Below are 27,787 nucleotides of genomic sequence, written 5' to 3' on the forward strand. Positions count from 1 at the left end.
GGCAGGTCCCTTGGGTAAGAACAACCCATGTGTCCCCCTGGCCAGAGGGGCAGCCCCCACTGTGCTGGGGCAGTGTTGCCCTTGCCTGGACCTTACATGCCTGCTGCATTTTTTCTGCTGGCGAAGCACTCCTGAGCAGCTGGTTTTAGATCCTGTAGTAGCGTGAGGGATGCTGTGAACAACAGATCTATCACAACACTAAGGTATGATAATCCCACCTGGCTTGAAATGTTACACTTCATTTGAAGGGGAATCAATAACAGACGTTTCGCTTGCAACTAATCTTCAGCGCAGCTTCAAGATGGAATATGAAGTGGTGAGAAAGGAATAGATTTGCTATCCTTAAAATTATTCAGAAAATATCAAATAAAGACTAACTTTAAAGACTTTGCTATTTGTTCACCGTCATCCTATAAGCAGAAAGATTTATTCACTGTCTGTTCATTGAGTAAACTGCTGTGATTAATTTTTCAGTCATCAGTATCTTTTGCACAAAGAGACATTTAAAGAGCATGTGCAGTGAACATTTTATGAGTTGCATTTCATTTGGCCAGGAAGCCGGACAAGAGGAAGATGACCTTGCCTGACACAATTTCTTTATGAGACCATCTTCTCAACGATCTATGGCTCCACTGAGTAGAATTATGATTTCAATGCTGCCCTTGGAACATGGGTCAAGTAATGTTGCGAACACACATTCTTCCCTGTCAAACATCTAACTGATCCCATGGTTTGCAGAGCCACTACTATTACTTCCAAATTTGATTTTCTTGTTTTCAGCAAAGAGGTGCCTATGTCTGTACATGATAAGAAGCTGCACCTGCCTTCAATTTGCTTTACTACATCTAATTTCCTAAGTGGGCAGTTCAAATACCATAAGACGGTAATCAGAGACCAGCAAGATTTCAGTAGCAAAGGTAAGGACTGAATTACTCTTAGCTTTCAGCCTGTGTTTCACTGGCCTTGTCCAGTTTCCTGACTAAAACCAGGAAATAAAGACTCAACTCCACTAAACAGAGTTGCCATCTGTTCACTGGGAAGCTACAGGGTAGAAAAACGTTTTGTAAAGACATAAAGCTTTATTTCAATAACACTACTCTTTATGATCATTGTCTTAAAACTGGCAGAGAATTTATTCAGTTAATATATATTTGTGGGAATCCCAGAAAATATGTCTGCCATTTTATTTTTGACCATTTTTTTGATGAGATGTAGTGGCTTAAAAACAAACCTAAGAGAAATAAAGCTGTGATAACTTTTGCCTAATTCATATAAAATACTTGATTTAGTTACTATTGTCAGGTTTTGCCTAATTCATATAAAATACTTGATTTAGTTAGTATTATCAGGTTGCCATTAAATGTTTAAGTCCCAACTGGCAGCAATTTCAAACATCGGGATGAACACACCTCACAAGATCAACACACCAGAACACAATCCATGCCAGTACACTAAGACTGGACTCCTGAGCGGAAAGAAGTTATTTATGTCCATTGCTTTCAATTGGAGTCTCTGAAATCACACAAAAAATGGGTGATTTCACAAGATGAGAAGTACCTTTTTCTCCTAAGAAGAAAATTGTAGGTATAATTTGAGATGAGAAGCCTATTCCAATGTAAACAAAGTTCAATAGAGCTTTCCAACATGAATATATAGAAATGACCATCTTCTCAAGATATTTTGTTGTTGGATCTACCAATTCTTGCATAAATCATATGCTCTTTCTTGCAAAAGCAAATTTCACTCTAAAATAATCTAAAAGATAAAGAAAATGTATAGGGAACTAAATCAAAAATATAACTCACTCATAAAGTACACAGTGCATAGAGGGCTAAATATTATTTTATATTTTTATATTAATATATTATTTTATTGTTTTACATTATGGCATTACCTTATACAACATTTTCCCAATTTTCATAATTTATTTAAGCAGACCTGAGTACTCTACCTATTTATCAAATCCTGAGTTCTGTCATTCCATCACAAAAAAGGCAGAAAAGGTGAACAATACATTTTGGTGCTACTGAAAATCAGGTTAAATATCATTACATCAGACAGGAAAAGATAAAACTTGGAGCTACTAAATGAGATAATTTATCTAATAAGATTAGATATAATACATAGTAAAAATGTGCCAGTTTTAATATACAAGTGTTCTGAAAACCATAGGAGTGCAAAGAAGAGAGAGAACATTTAATATGTTTGTCACCTGAATATGAAATGTCTTATTAGTTGTGAGTAATTACTTGATTAATTTTTCTTCACACCATTTGGATTTACTTGGGCTTCACAGTCACCATGTAATAACAGCAAAGAGAGAGCGTACTCTGCTCTCTGAGCATATCTGCTGCCATTTCCAAGAGCATGCAAGCCATTTGTTACCCTTAAGCTGGAATGCAATGTGCAACATTTTGTCCTTAGAACATCTCCTTGTCTCATATAATATTGCTTCCAAACTTACAGCTAAAGCCATTTTCAGAATTTGGTCTCTAATGCAACCTCAGTGCTTATAAATGGACTCTCCTAGCAACTAATTCTTTAAAGACATATAATGCATGCTTGAACAGCATTATCTTCTAAGAGGCCTCATGAGTCATCCAAGTTAAAAGAGCAGAGAGAGAAAATCCACTTGTTAAATAAGTCAGAGTAGCAGAATAAATTTACTACCCACTAAACTAACTATTTTATCAGTAATATGATTCTTTTATTAATTTCTGTTTTAAGAACTGGACAATGGCATAAAATATTGCTGAAAAAAATAATTCAATTTGGCAAATATATTAATTCCATCATCAGACACCCACCACGATAGAAGGTCAGTACCTAAGACTTTCCTGCACATTTAAATGAGAGAATGCACTGTAGAACCAGGGCAAGCTAAAATGGGTCTGGAGAGCCCACTGAGTCGTTAGTCTCTAGAAATTGGTCCTAACTTGAGTACCCACAGAAATAATAGCACCTGGTTTTTGTTTGTTAAGTCCCCCAAAATATTTTGCTATTTTCAGTAGAATAACCATCACCACAAATTGGCACTGGTGCACATCTTTTTTATCTTGGGAGAGAAAGAAAACCTATTAAAAACAAACTCAGCAAACTCTGGCCAGCAAAGTGCCTTTTAACCCTCTAAGCACTTGGGCTGTGGTATTATCAAGTCACTGACAGTAATTTCACTGTCAATAATAAAACACGTATCACACGTAATATACATGGACGTTTTCATGACAAAGTAGTTCTTACTCAAGAAAGTATTTGTCCCCAGGAGACACATATTTAGGTCTTGTATTCATAGTAAAAAACAGCTCTTGATCTCTCAAAAAGTGGTGTGAGGAAGTCAGCAAAGAATGTGTTATTTATGGGAATTGATTAGGAAATGCTTTAGCCTGGCCCTGCCAGTCAGAACAGAGCAAACCTGCAATGGGCCGTCTGGTGAATGCAGGCTCCCCTGCACTTGGGCAACATCGTTCATGCTCCAACAGATGAAAAAGGGTAAGATGCATTTCAGGAACTGGACAAAACACTGGTGGTTCAGGCTTTTGTTTCTAATTAAAACTTCATAAAAATATATTGATATTGCTTTATTGGCAATTTCTTTCATCCCACTATTTTCTCAAATGTCAGTTACTTGAAAGGGACAAACTTTACACATTACCAGCTCTTTCAACAAATTACAAAAACAAATATGAACATAGTATACCATATTCCTATATAATGAAAAATTGATTATAAGCAAAGAATTGCATACTGTGCTAGTGTTGTAAATTACTTCCTCTGTGGCTTTTACAACATTGCCTATGAACATAATTGAATGCCACTAGTTTATGTTTGCAAATACAATCCCAATGACATTGCACCTGGGAGCGTGTACACACAGTCATCTGTTATGGAGAAGGATCTAAACATATGGCCTGTTCATTGGGGTCTGGCCCCAAAGCTATCACAAAATCCTCCAGCCAGTTTTCTGCCAGACTAACCCATCACAATAATTCAGCTCTATCAAATAGGAGCTTCTCAACAATACCCGAGAAAGTGTATAGCATTTGAAACAGTCACTTCAGATCTAAACACTAAGCATTTGCGAATGCAAAGGTCAGAGGCACACCTCTTACCAAGAGAAAACTATATTGGGTCCAATCCTACATTTTTATTCATCTTACTAGGTTTGCCTGTTAAGATACAGGTTTTATTTTGTCCTTCAATTTGCCAGTAAAACCCTTCTAGAGCAAAGCTTTAACAGTGAGCTTATCTTTTGTGTGTATGGGTAGCATCTGTATGTTCAAAGTTAAGCTGATTCTTTAAGCATAGCTGGAGCTCTTATGCATGGTTCCCATCAGTTGTTAGCAGGCAAAGCAGTTTTGGATGAGCCTTCTTGTGGCTCACAAACGCAATGCACATGCTATCACTTCTATAGGCAAAACGTGCTTCTTTTCTTCGTTTCTGCATGTGTTTTTCTGAACAGGATAGTAATAAAAAAGCACAAAATAAACTAAGTTTCTATTTGTGAAACTGAATAAACGTTTGAGGGAATTCAAATAAGATAAGCTATTTAAACTTTAAATAAATAACTTTGGAAAGAACATTTTTCATGGCTAAACATAGGAGTTTGATGTATTTGAAATGAAATACAACTTTTGACAATCACTGAAGCTTACTGCAGGGTTCCAGACTTTAAAAATAAAGGTCTACATGTACATTTTTTGGAAGAAACAGCAATCAGACTAAGAACTGAGCACCTGTTGGCAATGCCAGAATCTGTAAATTAGGGCAGTATCTGCTAGTGTCTGTTATTACATTTGAATTTGAAACATCTACCCAATGTAAATTGCAGCATTTGGGCTGCTTCCTTTGTCATACCTTCCAGTAAAAGCTGGCTTAGTTTGATCCTGAAGTGCTTTTAAATTGATAACCGTAAGTGAATGTGCGCAATGGCCATGCTCATGCAATTTTACTTTGTATAAAATAAAATAGTCAAAACTTGCTACTGTAAGTGATAGCCTGCTGTTAGAACATACTGAACAGAGAAAGACCTTCTTTCTAATGAACCCTTAAAGTTAAATGTTCTGGATGACAAAAATATTCAAGTTACCAGCTGACCTTTAGAGTCATATAGGAGAGGATGTGCATAATGCATTATTCTGTCAGATATGCATTACTTATTATAAAATAATAGAGGCTTCAGTACTTTACATGTGACCATTAGAAAGATCAGAACATAACCCAGCCTTCATAATATAATTGAGTGCTGCAAAAATATCTCTAATGATTAATATACCAGACATTATGCAATGCTCCTACAAGGTAATTTTGTCCTGACACAGAATAATGATTGTTGCGGTACTTCTGCAGCTTAAGAAACGTTAGGCCTCCAGGCTTCCACAGCCAGTCGTAAAGCTGCATGTGGATGTAGAGATTCCTCATTAACATCAGAGTATCTCTGACATCTGTTTACATTAAGTCAACAAAAATTTTAAATACTTGCCTACACACAACTGCACAATTCTCCCTTCAGTGTTAAAAAGAAAGAATTTCAAAGCTCAACACAAACACCTGGTTCACACAGTGCGGCTCACACACAGCCAAGGCCCTGGCCTTGCACAAGTCGGGAAAATGGCGCAAGACTTTTTTACCATTATTAAGTCTCTAGGAAAGGACTGGAAGCATCCAATGGTTTATAACCACTGTAAGTCTACTTCAGTCTAGGCAGGGGCAACATCCAGGTGGAGATGAGCTATGAGGAGCTACATACCAGTTGACCACCTCAGGTTTGGGGGGAGCTGGCGCACAGTCCCCCACCCCCTGTGCCCTTCCCCTGGGAGCAGCCCGTGCACAGCACCAGCACCGCTCTCAGCTGTTCCACTCTTAGCTGTAAAATAACTGCAGGCAGAGAGATGCAGAAATGTCGTCTTTTTATGTTATGACAATTTGAGAAGCAACACTAAAAGTTGATGTCCAAATCTGTCACCCAGCTGAAATTTTTTGTCGTTTGTTTTGACATAGAATAAATTCTTGCAGTTCATACGAGAAAAGCGCTTAGCCAACAGCAGTTTTGATATCTGTTCCATGGTTTGAGTACCTTTTTCTGGGGTCCTGTATTGGGCTATCACTTGTTTACAATTTGCTTGGTAAGCATTTGCAGGGTATACATGGCAACCTGTTATGAGTGACTGGAAAGGATGGCACTGTTCGTGAAGGTAACTCTGAAACAATTCACAACAACCAAACTCACTATTATAGCAACAAAATTTGAGCTGATATTCCTTCAAACCAAGATCAGGGATCATTTCAAGTGTCAAAACAGAACTCAAAATTGGAAGAACAACTGAAACTGAAGAATTTTTTTGCACCCATATACCATAAGTATGATAATTAATGTTGTATTATATGGCAGCACTTTGTTCCCAGCTAGTAAGAAAAATGTTATTATGACTCCAGAAATTATGTGCATAACTTCTACTCCTCCATTTTCAGTGATAAAATCTGAAAGAAGAAGGCAGCCATGATTTGTGCAAACACAGGAGCTTCAAGAAATCAAGGCAAATGTTTTTACTAAAGCAACACAAGACAAAGGAAAGAGCAGCACCATGAGAAAGGACTTGAGAACAGGTACCTTCAGACAGTTCTGAGAACTGCAAAACTTCTGAAAACAGAAAAGAGACAACTAATAACCAAGATGCTATTTCCAATAATAACTAAGAGATTTAAATGAAATAAATGCTGTAAATTTAAATTGCCTAATAAACTCCTTCATTCCTAAAGCCACACATTTTTTTTCAGCAGAAGACAAAACAAATGTTTCTTTGCACTTCTTTTGTTTCTTATCTGCTTTTCCTTTTTTCTTGGCATTACAATGCAGATGGAGTCTTTGAACTCCATCTTTTCCTGGGATTAAATGACCCAACATGGCAGCAACACAGTTATGGACAGAAGTACAGAGAAAAATGTGCAATGTGTTATTCAACAAGGATAAAAAAAGAAGATAAATACAATGAGGACACTTTTGTTTTTACAGAAGCCACCTGTGGGAAGTAGAAATAGCTTGGGGACATTTTGCATAGGTCTGCTTTTATAGACTTCTATTATGGACACTGATGGATTGTATTACATCATCTACAATTCGCGATGCCAAGGTTGGCCTTGTTTTTGAGACTTAAAAATAGAATAAATACTGGAAACTTTAAAAATTTAGCATATTGGCTAATTAAACATTAAGGGTGCATTTTAAAGTACTGCTTTCTTGCATAACTAATACAGAATATGGTATTAACACTTGCTTTTCAAGTCTGCACTTCTTATCACATAAACAACAGCTATAACATACTCCCTTATTTCATTAGTTTATTCATACCATTCTCCCTGTGAAAAAACTGGTGCATCTCTGCTTCTTGAAGTAAATATTTTATGGTATCGGAGTCCTAAATTCAACTCCGGTATTGATTACAAGATGTATTACATTTGAGTTCTGTATGCACAGAATAAAAACAAAGATTTCACAGTTCAAGTGTCAGAGAAAGTTTAAAACCGAGACATCATGTCCTACCATGGTGACAGAGTTGCACACACTGGAATACATTGGTAATAAGCATTAGTTTTCTAATAATTTTACTGTGCAACATTTACTGACTAATCCATTTGGATATACCTGTTGCCTTCAGCTTACACATTGCCAAAAACAGATCACGATGGAAATGTCTGGAGACTATAAGAGGATATATTTACATATGCATTTATGTCTTAAGTGAGATAATTTTGCAAATAAATCACGTTAGTAAATCTTGGACTAGAGTTGCTATTGCTGTCCCAGCACCAAAACCACCATAGTCACTTCACAGAGAGAGCTTAACTGTGATAGTCTTTTCAGACATAATAACTGACAGGACTGACAGTTTTATTTTATGCTGTCAGTGTGCACTTTCCTAGGCAGCAATGCTAAAGAATTTATGGAGAGAAGAAAAAGGAACCACAAGACTAGGTCATGCTTACAGAGTGAGATACTAGGTCCGGAAAAATAGGGGCACAGAGGAAAAGCCTTGGGGTATTGGTAAACAACCAACAGAATGCAACAATGCTTTAGCTAATGCATGGCAAATGCAATCCCTAGACACACAACCAGATGAATACAGAAGCTCCAGTGAGTCATGAATGCAGAAGCATCAGTGAGTCATGTATTGCCTTCTAATAAAACCAGTATTTGTCATACCATGTGTTTGTTTCTCATTTGGGACTACACGCTTAAGATCTTACACAGGTGGAATGAAGTCTTTCTAGGCTTCATATTCAAATATGTGCCAGAGAGGTTTAACAGAGAGGTTTAACTAGGGGGCTTGCCAAAACCCAAGATTACTGCTTCTATGAAAAAAAAAAAAAAAAGAGTTAAGATTTTGCAACATCGTAACATTTGGAAGCCAAAGGACAACAACAAAAAAGAAACAGAGGTAGAGAAAGATAACTGAAGACAGACAAATAGCTCATTAGCTGGGTCACTCAGCATTTTACAGGATCCAATTAGGCAGCTAATCTCTATGCTGCTGTTCCATCTTCCTTATTTCTGGACCACAGAAACTCTCACAGAAGAATCATCAAGTAAACAAGGATATCTTAACATTATAAGTTACACTTTTGATGAATCAGTATTTTCAGAAAAAAAATATTTCATCAGAAAGCTCCCACTTTACTCTAGTTATGCCTGACTTTTTTAAACACATGAGGATTTTAAACAGTGACCCAGAGGAAAGACTATATAAAAGGAATTACTATTTGTATCTTTTGTATAATTTCTATTACAAGAAAAATATTTAAATATATCAGAAAGGTATTAAGGTGTTATGCTGAACTATTTTCAGTAGATTGCCTTATTTATCTAGTTTAAACTTGATATTCCTGCTCATTTCTATCTAGGTAATTGCTGAATATGATCTAGAGTTCACTGCATTTAGGGGTTTACAAATTTAAATCAAGAGAAAGAGAAAACATCAATTATTTTAGTATTTTAGAAATCTACATATGCCAGGTCTTCACTCAGGAAACTATGTGTACATGTATAATAATGAGAAGGCTTCCCACACTGAAAGGCTCGCAGTATAACAAAAACAATGGTCATGAGAGCTTACAATCCAACTTAAACAGCTTATGTGCATACTGCACCATCTAAGACCATATTCTAATTTACAGTAGGAATTCCTGAACAAAAGAGAAGGCTAAAATTTTAAGTGAAATTTAATTGTGAAATATGTCACAGAGCAAAACCATTATTCAAAGTAACTCCAAAGTGAAACAAGAAAAAGATAAATTTAGCTAATTTGAAGACTGGGCTAGCTCAAAAGCACTCATCTTCAATAGTGTCTTAAGCAGATGGCTAAGACTGTATTGGAGCTCCAGAACACTAAACTGAGGGCCAAGTGCCCAAAACAACACAGCAAATGCTTTTATTTACTAATTTCTAGTCTCTGCCACAATATTGCCACAGTGCAGATATTTTAATTGTTGATGTAGTCATATGCAAATTAGACTGTAGAATGGACTGCCATCTCCTTTAGCTACCACAGCAGCTCAGCTCTTTCGCAAGTATAACATTGCTGTTATAAGAATTGAACTTTACTGAGCAGGTGTTTGAGGATAACAGGTAACAGCAGTTACTTATCTTCTCATCAGAGAATAGAGGAGGAGAGAATGCAAATTCCACATAAATTCTGCTTCTATTGCTTCATTTCTTCAAGTATTACATGAAGTGGCAAATTTTACCAATAGTATTCCATCCCACCTGAACAAATGTTATCACATTAAAACAAACACTGTAATATTACAAAGTTAGCTGTAACACTGCTAGGAGATTTAGGTAAATATGCTTTTACCTACATATGTGAAAACAAATAATGATATTACCTTTTGGGACCACATCTGCCACTTTGTGTTACCCTGAGTTTCTATACATTAATCTCTTTTTACCTGCAGGCTGCTCAAATGTCCCAGCTCTTCAGTGCATCCTATTCATCTCCTTACACACACTCCATTTATTTCAACAAGAAACCAGAATCGTCTTGATTTCAGTCAATGTCATTGAACCATAATGACCCCTCAGATGGTCTGATCACTGAACACAACCTCCACTTCACATATCTCATGAAACCTACTGCTAAATCATCAAATTAGGGGATAAAACTATGTTGGCCCACTGAGTTTAATGGAGAAGTAACCACATATTCCAAGTATTAGTGAAGAGCAGAGTGGTTTGCAAGCCTTGTAACACTGTGTGTGTTTTAAGAGAGAGTGTATCTCCGGATTTTGGGGAGAATGACAGGAAAGAGATTTTAAAAGGCAATATATTTATAACTTTCAACAGAAAAAGCTAAATCAGGATTTTTAAGAAATATTGTGACTCTCAGAGCACTGGAAAACTCATTTGTTCAGCCCTCTTCAAAGCATCACTGACAACAGTTTAGAAGATACTACGAGTGAAATACAGACTCTGTGAAGCTCATGGCGTACATGAATTCAGCTCCACTGATGCTCTCATCGTGCTGAGTTCAGTTGCATTTACTACTTATGAAACTGGTCTGATGAATTCAATTACTGAAGGAAGTCTGGTTTTAATTCTTAGAACTACTACTTCTTTCAATTTAAATTGATTAATAATAAAAGTTACAGCATTTCAGAGGAACAGCATATAAATTAACTATAAACTGAAGCCCTAGCCCATGGCAATAAGATACAAAGCTCTTCTTCATGTCAGCTCGCATGCAGCTTTCAAGCATATTCTAAAGGTACTTCTTCTGGATAAATATTTTACTTTATAGATATAAATTACAGTTTATTGCCAGCTGTTTAAAATATCTATGATTTGGTAAGATGAGTCTTGCTAACCCCCAGCTGTCTCCCATTTACTTGAATTGGAAAAACACTGGGTAAATTGCTGCCCATGGAGCACAAACATAAGCAACTGAAGTACCCATAATTTGTTGGAGTTTTAGATCATTCTAATTTAGATATTTTTCAAAAGACATAATGTAAAGTAGACTCCACTTAATCGCCACCCTGATAAATAGCTCTATTGGGAAGATAATACAGTTAGTAGAAGGGTAAATTAAAAGCAAAATGTAAAAGCTATGCTGCATCCATGACATACCCAATGTGTTTGGAATGAAGTTGTTTGATGGGCCGATCATAGAAGTGTACAGTGAACTACCACAATATGTGGTGCAGTTGTTTATCATCTTCAGGGGACTTTCTCATGCTCTTGAATTGATATTTACACAACCACATAGACATATTAAAGAAAAACTAGAAAGCATCCCACTTCACTGTGCTCTTGGGTAACAACATGAACACAGCATTCCATGTGCTTTCAACACAGCATTTAAATATCTTTCTTTGCAGGTTTTATAATATGAAAAACTACAAAAAGTGGGGCAGGATTTGTACCTGAGCTATATGCCAAGGTGACAGCAAGAAGGGAAACTCAAGAAAAGAGAACTGACAGCACAGAAGAAGATATGTCTCAGCAAGCCTGTGGCAATGTCTAATTATTTGTGATATTTTTTGTGGTTCTTATTTCTATAGGTTAAACAGAGACAACATATGGAGTGAATACTGGTTCATACTACACTGTCAAAAGTATCTGTAGACTGCTAGGTACTGTCACCACTATGCAAAAATCGCAAGTTTAAGAACTGAGAAATATGTAGATTTTCAATACTTTAGAGAGCAAACTATTTTATTCTCCATCAAAAACACATTTAATATTTTCTTTTGAAGGCTATTTATAGCCACAAATACAATTTTGTCCTCTTTGACTAGTTAAAACCTGAATCTCTGGCTTTCTGGTTCAGAAGACATTCTTCACAGAATGATTTTTAACTGTTGCAATCCCTTTGTATGACTCTTAGTGGGGCTGAGCCTTCACCCTTTTTACAGGGTGTAGTGAAGTCCAGATTAGGAGAAAAACAGAAGGCAGTGGTGGCAGGAGAGAAGCCGAGGAAGGAAAATGTGCAAGGAAAGGAGACAGAACTGCAGAAGGTAGAAGTGTGGCTGACAGCCCTAGAATCCCCCAGGATTGCAGTCAGTGGTGAAGAGAATTACCTTGCGGAAAAGACACAGCTGGCAGGAAAGATGTCAACCGCAGGAGGTAAAGAAAAATGCAGGCAGGAGGAGAAACTAGTGAGCCACTCTGTGGACAGGAGTGCCTTGGGAGTAACAGAACACGAGTAGGATGGCCAATGACTTACAAATGTGCACACAGCCCACAAATTAATCTAACACTTGATTACCTCTATCAATCCAAAATGGTTTCCTTGGACACCGGTCCAAGAGAACACTCAAATTACCTCTTCACTCACTGACAGGCATGGTTTAAGAGCAAACACCTCATACCCTCACACCCAAGGGTATTAACCAGTCATTACCTCACATTTCCTTGTTTCCCTAATGGACCCCATTTCAGCTCCCTGGGTACTAAGAGCTGCCTCACAGCACATCCACACAAGCAATCTGTAACAGCGCTCTTCACCAGTCAGCAGGGGTCCTGAGTAATGAGCCCATCTGTACCATCCTCCCAACCCTGTCCTGAAAGCAGCGTCAAGCTCAAGGAGCAATATTTGCAAGGTATCTTGCAAAATCTACCATCTAACCAAATTTCTAAGTAGCAAAGGAGTACTCTTTTTGTTAGGGTGCTCCTTAGACAGTATACAAAATGAAATTTTTACCGTTCAGCCAATAAACATATTCCACTCTTTTTGTGATGGCAGACAGCTAATGATAAAATGTCTATTCACAATAACACTGTCCTAAAAGGGAACCAGAAGAAAAGAGTATCTTCATTCTTTCCTCTTCCATATTATGTCACAGGACATAGCGACTTATTGGCAAAACACTTGATAATCCCCATGCCTGCACTCAAATTAGAACAAAAAGATAAACTAACAATTTGGTGGAAAACTTTTTAATTTGTGTCCAAGAATAAGACCCTTCTGAGTTCTGCGATGAATTAAAAAAAAAACCAACAAACATAGCAAAACTAATACAAACCAAAATAAATGCAAACCAACCAACAAACAAAAACAATGCAAAATCAAACAAAACCCAAACATTCCTCTGATGCTGCCACACCTTCCTCTTGTCTGTTCCTCCAAAGGCAGTTCTTTCTCATGCAGAAGGAGTAGCTGGAGCTTTATACAAATTAATTACTTGGGAGTGAAATATATCTTCTACTCCGGATCAAGACATGGGTCAAGCAGATTTCTGACCAACAGGAAATAATAACTACAATCATATTTTCACTTGCCCCAGTTCCTGCTAGGATCAAAGCCAAGGCTGTCAATCTTCATTTCTGTTTAGATATTTAAAATATTTTCAGTATCATTCTGGATTTTTTAAGCAGTTGGCACTGAACAATATCTGAAACTGTCCCACTGTACTAAACTGTGGCAGTATTTTTTCCCATCAGATACTGGTATGGCAATCCCCTTCATGTCTAATTCTTTGACAGCAATTCAGTTTTAGATGGCTTATAATAGGGTCTGCCTGAATTCTGCCAGGATTGAATTGTTATTGATTGATACGAGGCAATGGTGTAGAAGGGTGCATTTCCACAGCTTGCATTCAGATGGGTCAGATCTTTTGACAGCTGATTTTGTTAGAAAATGTGGGGTCATTGTGGGCACAGATTATTACACACCCTTGCATTTTTTCTATCACTGCAAACTCAGCTTCTTACTCTACAAAAGGCACAAGTAATTTTCTTTCTAAGGACTATACAGAGGTTCTTCCATATAAGACCTTATAATCAGTCTTTCTTTGTGCGTAACTTAGCTTCATATTTCTCTGAAACACTACATTAGGTGCACAAAAATGAAACATCTACTGTTTTAACTTTGGATCGTATTACCCCACCTGGCCCAAATCTAGCTATCACCAAAGCTGACGGAACTATCCCATAGGAGTAAAAGTGAGCCTGCCAATGCTCTTTGAATGCTGCTTTCTCACAGAAGCTCCCATGCGTCAAAAAGGTGAGGTCAAAAACTCAAAAAAAAACCCCAATCTTACTCTGCAGGCAGCAACTTACTGTGTTTTTTGGCTTCTTTTCATTATCGAAAATGCTCTCATTTATTTGAGGGACATATGACTCTCACTAATCAAAGTAATATCCAAAAACCTCCATGGAATGTACCATCTTACATTTGTTTTGATTTTTTTTGGTTCTTGGGAGAGGGAGGGATGGGGGAAGAAAGGAAGGAAAAAAAAAAAGCCCAAACTTCCCTCTGTTTGTCTAAAAAAATACTGTGTTCTTTTTGAAATCAAAGCTGTCACAGACAAGTTTTAACATCACTGAGTTTCAATTCTGCTGTTGTCAGTCTTGTTGATATAGAAAACACTAGCAATTACCAAACACAGTCTGAGTATATCAGTGGGAGTTTTAATCAATCCGCTGTAAGAGAGTTGAGAAAGGAGAAGCAGGTTGCAGGCAATGGATGCTGAGTGCCAGTTTCCCACCTCAGCACAGCCCACCGACCTGGGGAAGTGTCCTTCTAAGTGCACTTTTCCCTGTCACTGCAGGTTCATCAGCTCACTCTACAGAAGATGTATTTCTCCGTGCTGCTGTGTAATTTGAACCCATTCACATTCCATTTCTACACTTATAAATGCCAAAATACTCCAAGTCAACAAAAATTCATGTATTTGGCTTCAGAAGATGAAATGATGTAATTAGTAACATTACGCTTATTTTAATACCTTTGCTTTGATTTAAATTGTTAGTGGTTTAAACATCTTAATTTCAGAGTGAATTATATAATTGTTTTTGTTGCCTGTTTATCGATTTTTTTGTATAATTAGGATAAAGCAATTTACTTTATATCTCTTTAGTTTAATTGAGTTAATAATGTCTGCTGAGAAGCATGATGTCACACTCCCAGCTACTTGGCTGGAAAGCTGGGGGAAAAGCTTTCACTGGACGTAAGAATTTCAAAGGGCAACTTGTCTTCCAGAGCTGTAACTCTGCAAAAGTTACTTTGCTGTTGAAATGACACAGCTGCTTCCATATTTTTGTGCTTCTGTTATTGCTCTTATGATAGACCATATTAAAAAATCTTTCTTGACATGCCATTGTTCTCCCTGATGATATTGTTATCACAAAACACTATCTACTGTATCAATAACAGCAAACAGAAGCAAGGACATTCTGTATTGAAAAAGAAAACCTTAGCTTTCAGTTAGCGCCTAATAACTGAAATTGCTTCCCTTGGACTCTATCAATACAGCCAGTACAGCACATCCATCTCCACCGCAGAGTAGCATTTTATCAACCCTTCAAATTTTCATGACCCAGCCAGTCTGGAAGAGACCCCATCTCCCCTTGGACCATGTCAGGAAGGACAGACTGACCTGGGACTTGGTCCCACAGGAGAGGAGAGAGCTTCTGGCACCAGCCTGCAGATGAGGAGCACACACTTGCCAGCTGCTGTGTGGTGTGTCAGCATCTCCCCCAAACCGAAAACACACCTGGTATATACCCTTGGTCAAGAGACGTCATGGACATGACTGCACCTTTGAACCACACAGTCTTACTCACAAGGGGTAGGATTTGACTGGTCTGGTGTCATCAGCATAAAGTTATTATGGAAAATCAAATAAATGTCATATATTGGGATAAACCATCTCAATGACAGTAAACCAGCACCTACCTTAGGGTTTGTGCCACAAAAAATTCAGCTTAAAAACAGTCACCATGAATGCAATAACTGTACTAACTGGACAGCCTAAAAACCTGCATCTTGACTTCCGCTAGAAGTTTAATCCCATAAATAAAGATTACTCTTAATAATCCCTAAAACTGGTGGAGCTACTCACCAGTAACTGAAAGAACTTGTTTAAACAAGTCACATCTGTTAATAGACATGTAATTAATACTGGCTCCCAAATATTAGTGCATGTATAACACTTTCCATCTCCAAAGTGTGGATAAATACTAACTGACTGATCTTTATATATCATAGAGAGGGGAAAATGCATGGTAAATACGTGGTAAAATACATGGTAAAAATGCAACAGTATAACCTTAGCTGGGAAACATAGAACTAAAAATGTTAATTTATGGATGAACCAAGTCAATAACTGAAAAGTCAGAGAAAAATGAAGCTACATGAGATGAAGAAAACGTTCAGTGTAATTTCTGTCATTCCAAGACAGAATCACTCTCACAGCACCTTAGACGTAGTTATCAGATAATACATCCATCCTGCATCTACAGCCCATAAGCTCCACTGACTCCAACCTGCCAGTGGGGTTGAGATGGTCACCCTGTGTCTGGCACTGCCTGCACCACAGCAGGTACAGGCAACACTGCAGGGCCAGCAGTGAGAATTCATCAGTACCCAGTAAGTGCAGTCAAGATAGCTCTTTTACAAGTTGACTGGTATTAGCACTTTCTGCCCCACAGACAGTGGTGAGGTTCAGAACCAGAGAGTATCCAAGTAGAACCAGGAATCGTAGGAAAATGGGAAAAAAGAGGAAAAATTGTCTATAACAACCTGCAAAAACTGTACGCAGAATGGAGTAGCCTTAATCTAAACTGACCTGTTTTATAAATGGCCAAGCACAGTTTTACCCCTGTAGAAGCCTGGGCTTTTGAAGCTCAAGATGCCCACAGTCTGAGGCTGAGATTTACCTATTAAATGCAAGTGAATACTTAAGTTCTGTACTCTGGCTCACTGAAATATTCATTTTGAAAGCATCTGTATGATTTAACCTTCCAGTGTCACAGCCAGCAGCAAGACTTCCTAAATTAGCAAAAGTAATAAACAAGAGCCTCATTAAGTCATCCTCTTCTCTGTTTTTTTATCCCCCTAATGAAGATCTCTGTCCTGCAACACCTCTCATTTCCCTAATTCTTTCTTCATCACAGATTTCTTTATCCTTTGATATGACGGAGTCTCCTGTCATAAGTAATGATAGAGCTACGTTTTCTAGAGGGCAGAGTATGAAAAGGACGGGAAGGCATGTTCTTAAAGCTGTGGCCCAGCAAGGCAGATGGCTCATTAATGTTCCAGTCTTGCCCTCTCAGCAAGGAAAAAACACACACTCACTTACAGCGAGGGGTCAGCCTGCCAGGCACATTCCCTCTGCTAGCTTGAGTCTGGCTGCTTCTGTTCAAGCTGTCTGCTGTACTTCTTATGTTCACCTTCATGCAGCAATGAAGTGAAATATTTTTTAAAGGTGTTGGGACAGCTCTTGATGCCCTCCCTACAGCTTTGAGTCTGGCAAAATCTGAAACTCTCGAGAGTCCCCTGAGATCAGCAAAAAAAACGCCTTGGTATCATGTTTCTTTGCAGACATCATTAACTCAAACAGAAGTAATTTACTGCTTGCTAATTACACACACAAACAAAAAAAGTTTAACACAAGTAGGCAACAACAAAAAACTAATATAATTCAATCTGAAATTAAGATTTAAAAAAAACCCCATCACTACCCGTGGCTTCTATCAAAGCAAGTAATAAAATAAGTGTATTGTGACTAATTTTAGCAGCTCATCTCCTAAAGTCAAATACATACAACTGTGATGACCTCATACCTTTTGACAAATGAAACTTGAAAGAGCAAACATAGCTCATCAGATCAGTTTCCCCAACGAGGAAACAAGGTCGAGGCTATAGGCATATCGTTTTCCCTGCTTTCTGTGTTTTAAAGAAGGTGTCAGAAGCACATTGACAAAGTCTGACAACCACAGATGATCCCAGGAAAGACTTTGTGACTTTATTTTTATTCTTATTGTCACTTGAGGAATGGAAACAAAATTCTGTTATGCCATGCACTGCCCCATGGGGACTCCATCGACTGTTTGCTGATGGAAAGTGCATTGTTCCCCGCGCTGCTGCCCCGGGCTCTGCTTCCGCAGTACCTTGGAAGCAGGTGAACCACTTCCTTACTCTAATACCATCATCTTTTTATATTGGCTTTTTTCCTTTAATAATGAGGTTTATTTGCAGTAATGTTCTCCTACCTCTGTACTGCAGAATAGGTACTCCAAACCTGCTTCAGCAACGGTAAGGACATAATGGCAAATTGATCTATCCCCGAAAAGCTAAAGAGTGCATTATGAGGGAAAGCACAGGGAATTCAGGCAGGAGAAAATAACAGAGACTTCTCCTATTTGAAGTTACCTCCTCAATCCCAAAATTGCCAGTGGGCTTGCCAGCATCCCCAGGGATTAGGGCTCTGTTTATCAGCCCATACACTGTGTTAATTAGTATCACAATGTAATCTAATACTAATGTTTTTCTAGATTTTGTATAACTTTCACACTTTCTACTTTCAATGGAGGACAAATTCATATTTGTAATGCAATCTTCAGCAATCACAGCAGTTCAATAAATGAAGCTTTACAGAAGTTTCCGAATTTAAGAGAAGGTTGCTGAGAGACCTCTGTGATTCTGAAGCCTCATAAAAATGGAAAGAATCATTCTAGTTCCTAACAATAAATTCTTTTGAAGCTCCAGTGAGAAAGGAAAAGAAGGCATCAAGGCATAAGGCCTGTGTTTCTTACCTGTGTTTCTACAGATCCCTTATCTCTGGATCTGATCTCAACAGGAAATGCTCAGGAAACTGTGAACGTTCCCACTATTTTGCAGGAAAAGGCTGTTTTGCCTTTTTTTGCTTTTAAATCAGCTAAGGTTCCTAATAAAACCAATTCTGTCTACCTTAGCTACTGCAGATCAGGATTGAGACATGCTGGTAGGACAATGAGTAGGGAAAAAGAGAAAAATAGGAGTGAGCATGCCTTCCCCTGAGGTCACGGGCACCCAGCGGTTAGTGGCTCCCTGCTGAGACCCTCCTCCCTAACCGAGTGTCTTGCCCAGCAGGAACCTGCAGACTCTCCGGGAGCTGAAGGAATGGGAGCTGCACTTTTTAGCAGTAATAAGTGTCGTTAACAAGGCAACTCTGCCAAGGGGGCTGAAGTCATCTGTTACTTTGTAAAACACTTAGATGGATGATATATGCACTGTACCTGTTTAAGTGTGTGCACTGATTCTTATGGATGTAATGTATCAAAGCAGCAAAATTACTGCCCAATAAGCCCAGGCAGAACTCTTGAGCAACAGGAAAACTGATCTTATTTTACTCTGAGTTAAGGATACTTGACTTTTTGTCTATTAGTGTAGCTTTTGATGTTATAGTGTAATTTAATTTGAACCCAATGTGCCCAACTTCTGCAACAAATGATATATATTTCTCTTTCTTCTCTTTGTGTTGAAAATATATCCTGGCTGACTGGAATCACTGTGGCAAGCTGTAAATGATGTATGAAATGAAAAATCCCTGCTCACTGCAAGGAGAGAATATAGACAGGGCTCAGCAATTGCTGCTGGGCTATGCTATTTGCTGAAATATTCAGCTCAAATGCAATCACACAAGCTTGCCATTGCTGACACTGGGCAGCAAGTTGCATATATCATTTTTCAATCTTATTCAGGACAAAATGACTAAGTGATGGCTGGCATGATAAATTCAGGGGAAAAAAATCCTAAACCAACTTCAGTTGTTGGGGTCTTTTTTATTATAATAACTCAAATGACTAATGTTCAACTGCTTCTGTTCAACTTAGGGCAAGGCTGCAGATCATTCTGTCATGAGAAGCATCCAGGGTGGATCTCCAAACACTACAAACAACTGTTTGGAAGAGCTGTCAATCACAAATCTAGGAGCTGGAAAGGGGAAGGGAATGGCATAGCAGCTGAAAATCTGTGATTCCGTCTCCTGTGATGATTGTAAGCCTCACTGACAAAATGCAGATCATGTAGCACCTATGGGGTTCTCTTTAAAGATTTTTATTCTTGAAATCCTTCAAGAATCACACAACAAGCTGAAACTTGAGATTTCTTTCTGCCTCTGTGTTCTTCCTTCCCTCACTTCCATTGAGCTGGTTGCAAAGGTTAGAAACTTGTCTCACCTCCCCTGAAGGCAACTAGCAAAAAGAAATCTCAAAAAAGGCTTTAAAATCCACATACTTTAAAATGTATTAACTGTTAAACTTTGGTTTTGTTCAGACATTTTTTACATACATATTTTCATGCATTATGGAAGTTTGGAACTCTAGCTTTACATACTTAATGTTTAACCTTCCAAGCATATTTTTGACTTCTTACCCTCTCTAAGTGGGTGTTAATTCAAACTAGTTAAGGGGCACGAACTTGAACAGAAGATCTCTTTTCCAATGCTATTTTCTCCAGACCTTTCAAAGATAAGGTTAGATATATGTGTCTGATCCAAATGTGGTGCAAGCAGTTAATGGCCCTCAAAGCACTAGTATAGCACCTTGAGGCCAGAGTTGATGAACTGAAGGAGCAGAGAGATACAGATGTCTCTACAGAAACAGAAAAGCAGTCCTACATCAGAGCTGGCCATCCCCACCATGCAGCAGATGTAAGAGGAGCTGGGAGGAAGGTCGCTATTTTAAACATACAGAATATAACAGAGAGAGAGGAGAGTATACTGTAAAATCTACTTAAATCAATTACACCCATAAGCCCAAATGGCAGAAAACAAAGGTGTTAGAAGCATCATTGTGTTAATCATCCCTTGAATGGGGAACAAAGTCTGAATGCACAAGCTGTTTTATCTAAGGTCTTTTTCCTCATGTTTTTAAACAGTGACAGCATGGTCTGCAAAGAAGGCTGCTGTGCGTTACTGTAGTCGGAATATTTTTCCTACACATTATTTATTCTGAGCATTGTTCTAACATCTACAGTCCCCGGTCATGGGGCAGGACCACACTGAGAAAACCCAGTCTAATGAAACAGCAGTAACAGGAAACTTCATCCCTCTGTATATAAATTAGATGGCTTAATACTGTCACAGCCTGAAGATGAGCAGAACTCCATCTGTGCAGAGTTTTCTGCATTTGTGTGTGACCAGGTGCTTATGCCTGAGCCATCATTTGCTGCTTTCCTGCAGCAGGGAGGGCCAGCTGGGAGCTCCCACTGCGACTTCAGCGTGGCTTACCAGGGAGATCTGAAAACCTGGATGCAAGCCCTGTGGCTAACAAATGTGGACAAATCCAACTGAATGTTCTGAGAGGCTAGGAAAGTTTAGAGGGGGGGTTTTTGAACTGGCTGCTGTGGGAACATTACTGCCTTTATTCATGGCCAACAGAAAGAGTGACAAAAATAACTGATACAGAAAGATGGACCCAAAGAAAACTGAGAACAAATTTGAACATTGAAAGCAAAAGATGTAAACAAAAAGAAGAAATTAGTCCTAAGAATCAACGAAACAGGGAGGCTAATGCATTATAATAATAGAAAACAAAGGGCACCAGAAAGGGATAAGTCCAAAACAACTGAACTACTTTTGGCAGGAGACTCTGCACTGAGGCAATAACTCTCTAAAGGAGCTGAAGCAGGGTACACCTGATGTGTGAATGTCAAAGAGGTCAGTCTGGGGCTGTGAGCCATCTCCTTTACTTCTTCTGCAAGAGTGGGCATTTGGCAACACAAACCTTTGTGGTGCTCCTTGGCACCTTGGCACGAAAGATGCTCTAGTGGCTCCATGAACCATTTTGGATTTCCTCCCTCCCTTGAGATGAGAGCACTTTGTTGTCAAACAAAGAGGAAATTTATTACCTAGTCTCAGGGTCCGTTAGCTATAGCACTGGATACAAAAGGTCACAAGTTAAACCCAATTTTAGTCTAATCTTGCTTCAATTAAAGTTTTCTATTTACCAATGGAATACTTTTCTAATTGTTTACTCTTGTTTCATGGGATTACAAGATGTATTTGACACACTGGAAACAAAGGTTAAGGTTAACAAACATAACCTGTCTCCTGAAAGCTGCTGCCAGTGATCAGTAGTTTTATCTTACCTGGCCCAAGAGAGTGTTCATTTTTATTTCTAGTCTGAGATGCAAATATAATTGTTCTTGCTGACTCTGCTGACTGGCTGTCTTGGGTATCATCTCCACTCTCTTACAACTATCAGTCAAAAGATACATGGACTCTCAAAAACCTATTAGTGGCTTCTTCCTGATCATTTTGAGCGTGCAAGTTATCCCCTTTTTATACCTGCCAACTGGCTGTTTATCCTCAGTTGGATCTGTTCATTATGATTATTGATTATCTGTTCATTAAGATTATTGATTCATTCATACCATAAGATTAGCCATATATACTCTCTCTGGTTCATGACTTATTTCACTAACTTTCTGTCCTAGTATACATGACATTCTTAACAGTTATTCCTGAAGTTCAGGGCCCATACATTCTGCAGCAGGTGCCACAGTTCTGGTCCTCATGTTCCTCATAGGTTTCTTACTTATAGGACTTGGGATGGTGCATGTCTGCTCCGGATATGCAGCTAGGACATGGTCACCTTAGGTTCTGCATCTGGGAACCAGAACATCCTCTCAGAAATAGTCATATCCGTAGATTGGGGTGGTTTACAGGAGGAGATACACATTAAGTGTAATAGCACAGAGACAAGCTAATCTTCATGCAAATATCCTAAGGGAACTTCAGAATGAAATTGCTGAGCTGAATACAAAAAAAGTTATCAACCTAAAATTGTATACTACTACTGCAGAGGACTTGAGGCCATTGTTAATTTGGTTTTATCCTTTCAAAAGGTATTGGGGTGATTTTGGAAGCCAGGCACTAGTAAGGGTGGTTTTTTTTAAAAAAAAAAAAAAAGTGCTGAAACAACTGCAACAAGAATAAATTACACATGTTAGGGACAAACAAACACAGCTCCTACAAAGGGAAATGGATCACTGTCATCTATTTAGCACTTTGGGGATTGTAAACAATACTGAATGAGGAAGAAACAGCAAATATTTATATGGGCTTCTAAAGCTTTTGACAAAAGAAACTAGATCTTGAAGTCAAACAATGTCATAGATTAGATACTGACTTGAAGACAAGAAAGTATAAATAAAGGAAGAGTTTTCAATCTGATAACCAGATGGGACTGGAACCTACCGGTTATTCTGCTTGTGGTTTTCTTAATTTATCTTGTAAAGTCTTCAAATTAGGAATATTCTTCTAAAGCACCTAACTAACGAGACCTCCCTCTTAACTTGAATTTCCATACACTTACAAGTGAAATTTAGGTAGCTAATTTCAACCTCCAATTTTATTGTTACTGAATTTTTGTGCTGGCAATTAGAAACCTCCTCTAACTATGAAAGTCACCTTCCATTTTTCAGAATCACAGTGATGATACCTCTTAAAACCAGGGAGCAGGGTGGAGTAGATGGAAAGCATGAGAAGTATTGCCAGTGATGAACCCAACAAACATTAGAAAAGGAGTTTCCACCTTGATTCTAAGTCCTGAATATTAGGGGGAAGACAAATGCCTAGGTAAGAGCAATGCCAGGGACATCAGAGTTTTTCTAAAAAAACTTTTTAGGCTCTGTTGCTAATCTGCTGATTTTTAGATTTTCAGATTGCCCTAGGTGTCTGCTTACACTTATATTTACCAAAGGACTTCATGAAGAAGGAAGTCACAAATACTTGTATGAGGAAAGAGCTGAAATAGAAACTGTCTCATTGCTCTTGAAAGCATCCCCATTTTAAAATATGAAACAGGAGAATGTAGTGGCAAAAAGCCATGTGCCAGTACTATGGTCTCTGATAATGTATTAGGCTATTTATGATAAATGATGACGTTGGTCCCTTCAGCTTTACCATCTATCAATTCATTTGCATAAACAGTAAAAACTTAAACTTCCTAAAAGATTTTTAAAAAATCCAAGAAACTTGTGCTGAAACAGAAGAAGTCATCCTAAACTCTGTAGTCTTCTGTGTCTCCAGCAGAGCACATAGAAAAGTCACTCACTGTACAGAGACAGCAGGGGAAGAGAGGAGCTGCACAGCAACTGTGAAGGCAAATGAAAAGCAAACCAGTGCGAGCAGCAGTAACTGTGAGTTAAGGGAAGGAGATAAACGAGAGAGGTGCCTCCAGTACTGCTACCATTAATGCAGCAAAGAGAAGATATATCTTGGATCTTTTACTACGTGAAACTATTTGATCAGCATGCCTGAAACATTCACGCCAGCCATATGACTGTGTTGCACTTACCAGCAATACGCACTGCTGTACAAGAGAAGTTTTGAACAGTCGGGAGTATATTTTGCTTCTCTGTCTATGCAACATCAAACATTTCTTTAAAGCACCATCTCTCCCTCAATAAGCCAACCCTTGAGACAAAGACCATACTCCCAAAATCGGTAAAATATGGACAAACTGGTAAGCTTTTTTCTGCATTAATATTTGGGCTTGTCCCTTCCCTCAGTAATTTATACTATCTTTTGAAAATAAGCTAACTGTTCTTTACACCTCTGGGTTTAATGAAGGTCACATATCAGAACTCCATGACCAAATTAACATAAGCTCTATCCCCTTCCCTAAAGACCTTTCCCTGGTATTATTACTGCTGCTAATATTTGAAGTGTAACGTGAAATGGCCAATTCACACATGTGCCATGTTTTGCACATGGCCTGAACCTGCTGGAACATGATTTTCATATGAATGATGAGAGTAATAAACATCTTCTGGCAGAGGCTTGCAGAATCTGCACACATTTTATTCAAGCAGTAATGGGCCATAAAACTCTTAGAGAACTGCAGGAGAAAAGCAATGTACGTACACATGCATAAATTAAAAGAAGAAATGTGAACTTGGTGGAACGCTACTCTTTTAGACATTTAGAAAAGGCACGTATAGCGGGAGAAAACTACATACGTACTCAGTAGGACTCACAATAGTCAGAGAAATTAGAGCGTACTAGTTTCTAAAACCAGATTTTACGGGAAAGCTTTCAGTGATACAGTCTCAGCATTTTCCACAACTGGATCTTAGGTTTGAGTCCTCCACATTGGCTGTAGCAATGTTGCGACAGCAGCTATGCAAGCAGAAGAAAGAAATGTCTTAAAATGTACTCTCTTCTACTAACCTATTACAGGAGTTACTTGTACTTTCACTGGATGACCAGCAGGGAGGATTCCCAGGATTTGCTCTGCTTCATTAACCAAGTCTAAACCTTACTGGAAGGGTTTCAGATTTTTTACAGCCTTTACAGGAATGTAGAAACCTTTGGGGTTTTTTTTTGAAAATTTAGCCCCCTTGTTTGACTTGCTTTTGGAAGAGCTACAGCTAAACTGCTATGGTCCTTCCAGAAGCACAGGTAATAGGAATTGCTGTCATGCAAGCTAACTTTCTGCGATAAGGAGGAATCTAACAGCATTACATTACTGACACACATCTGGATTTCCTCCAAACCAATGTCCAATATGAAGGATAATAAAATTGCTGTGGATTGTCTAAAGCTGAGAGATGAAATCCAACTTTTATGCTACAAGAATTCTACCAGTAGATCAGGAAGGTCTTAGTAACTTGCATGTAATATACAAGTAAGAGTAGGAAAAAGACTTCAATTTTTTTTTTTTAAGTGAAAACTCTGATCACCTCTCAGTTATTCAGATTGCCTACTTACACTGTCAGTGCAGCAGGGCAAGTTTTTACTTAACCAAGGAACCAATTTAAAGCCTGAAATTGTAAAGTAATTGACATTCTCAATGCTGCTGCTGCTTCAAAGAGACTAGAGGACTGCAGCTCCTGGTGTTGCCAGCAGCGTGTAGCAAGTATTTCCAGCATTTGCAGAGAAGCTCAGAATGTGCAGAGAAACACTGGCTGGATGACGACTAAGGTAACTGGTGGAAAAAGCACGGTTTTGCCATGAAATTAATGAAAACACAGTCTTAAATGCAGAGAAAAACAGAAGCCTATCTTTTGCTTACTCATTTCTGGAAATTTATTTGGTTCAAGAAAGTAACACTTAAACAGGTTGAACTCCGAGTCAAAAACAGTAAAAGCATGGGAGAAAAAAAAAAACATCAAGAAAACAAATTTTTGGCACTGAAATGAGTGCAATAACCAGGGCTTAGCCAAACAACAGGATACTTCCCATTCTCTTGTATTGCGTTACAATTGTGGTGTTCAACCACAGCCTTCCTTCATTGCTGCTGAACAGCTTCTAGTCCTTGCTATCTCTGACAGAATTTCGCTTTGAGAGTTTTTAAATAGAAGTTACTAGCAGCAGGTCAACTAAGTGTCTAATTCCTGGTGTAAAAATAAAAGCAATGTGTCTTCTTTAATGAAAAGTTGGGTAGGACAGAAAACAGCTTTGTCATGTTTTTTTATGCTGTTCCTCCTTGGATGTCAGCTATGTTTAAGTCTCATACCAAGTTTCACACCAAGCACTGCTAGATGGAGGAAATCTTCCAAGTGTCCACTTTCAAACGTTTCTCCAGCTGCCCAGTGGCACATGTGCCACGGTCTCACATGAACTGTCATCTATCAACAAAATGTAGATCTTTCATTGTACTTTCACTGAGATTTGCTGTGTCTGTTTTTGATTTACGTATTTGCTCTTTCTCTTGTAATAAAATTGAGGGCCATGCCACATAGTAGAGGTGACAGAATGCATTCCTGTTTGACAATACCATGACCTTGAAACATGGGCTCTTTCATGCTCATGTGAACTCCTGATCATGCTTTTTATTTATCTTTTACATAACACATCATTTTAAGAAGTTAAGTTATAAAAACTGTGAGATATTTTCTTTAGATCTATGAAATGTACAGGTAGAATTTTTCTTGCAGGACACTTTTCAACATTATTCTTAGAGTGAAATCAGATTAACATGCTTTGCTGAAGTCCAATATATCTTCCCTTAATATGTCACAAAGGGTTTATCTTAGTTCAAAATGCTATTACAAAGAAGTAATTATAATTGAAAGCACTGCAACACCTTTGCAATCATTCAAAAAACTTGGATCAACTTTTATTCAGTACTTTGACTACAAGGACAGTATTTCATTATTCTAATAACTTTTTCCAGTCCCTTTCTTTGCCGAGATGTTCTGGGAACTTAGCGATGACAAAATTATCTCAGACAGTCAGCATTTTCCCAGTGATAAGGCTTCACTTGCACTTTTCCAAAGTTTTATCTTTTTATTGCATCTTAAAAAAAAACCCAACAAACTATTAGAAACCAATATCAGTCGAAAAGTAGAAATGTTGGCGACAGTCCTCCAGAGAACCTAGTTTATCTTCTATGGGGCAGAACAGCTCTGTAGTTTATGAGTTTTGCAGGTTCAGATATAATTTCCTCAGAAGCCTCAGTATCCTACCCTACAAGAACAGAATTCTTTGGGGGGTACTATGATAGGTAGCGCCATACACAAGAGTTTCTCAAGAATATATGTATGCCCAAAAGTTATCTAATGGTAAAAAGAGAGAATTAGTTGGGTATAGCTAAAAATCTGCCTTATCATTAACAATAATGTGAGCATAAGGAAGAAACAGACTGACAATGAAATGGAAAGGGAGGGGAAAAAACAAAACAAAACACACACAAAAACCAACAGCAACAAAAAAACCCCACAATTTTTTAAGTCTATTTTTCACTATTTTTTTTTTGCTACTTTCTTAATATTTAATAACAACCACCACCATATTAATCATATACAGAGAGACTGTTCTGAACTTTAGGAAAAGTGGGGGGGTTTGGTTCTCATGCTCCGAGCTTCTTAGTTTCTTTGTCTTCCTTCTCTAAAGCATTCTGTGTCTGAGTCTCACACTCCATTTTGTAACACAAGAAAGTTCTGTCTCACGGAATTTCCAAAAGAAAGACATATATTATTTACATCTGTAGCTACCATAAGAAATGCCTTTTTTTTTTAGTATCTTTTTCTTCAGTATTTTCAGTGCAAAGTTTCATGAATAAGCACATGCTACGAAA

The sequence above is a fragment of the Nesoenas mayeri genome (genome assembly GCF_963082525.1).
Source record: "Nesoenas mayeri genome assembly, chromosome: 8".
Classification (NCBI taxonomy): Eukaryota; Metazoa; Chordata; class Aves; order Columbiformes; family Columbidae; genus Nesoenas; species Nesoenas mayeri.